The sequence below is a fragment of the Gavialis gangeticus genome, unplaced genomic scaffold (assembly GCF_001723915.1).
Source record: "Gavialis gangeticus isolate Ggan-Ray unplaced genomic scaffold, GavGan_comp1, whole genome shotgun sequence".
NCBI lineage: Eukaryota > Metazoa > Chordata > Crocodylia > Gavialidae > Gavialis > Gavialis gangeticus.
Genome location: NW_017729004.1, coordinates 59,889,930 through 59,890,201, shown reverse-complemented (window position 1 = coordinate 59,890,201; position 272 = coordinate 59,889,930).

The following is a 272-nucleotide window of genomic DNA, read 5'->3' as shown; positions in this document are numbered from 1 at the left end:
CAAATAGCTGTACCTTAATTAATTACAAAGCAATCAATTTTCTTTGTCAGAAGTTTTTATAGATATCATATTGCAGCAACAATTAGAATCATCGTTGTTTATAAATCTCAGAAGGCGCATTTACACATGCTATTAATTCACAGCAAAATACTGTACAGTAAGCATTCTCCGGGAGAATGTGTACATGTGTACCCCCTCCTGCCCCATGTACCTGTGCCTGCCCCCTAGTACAGCAAGTTCTGTGCCGTGCCAAGCTGCTCTGGGAGGGTGGG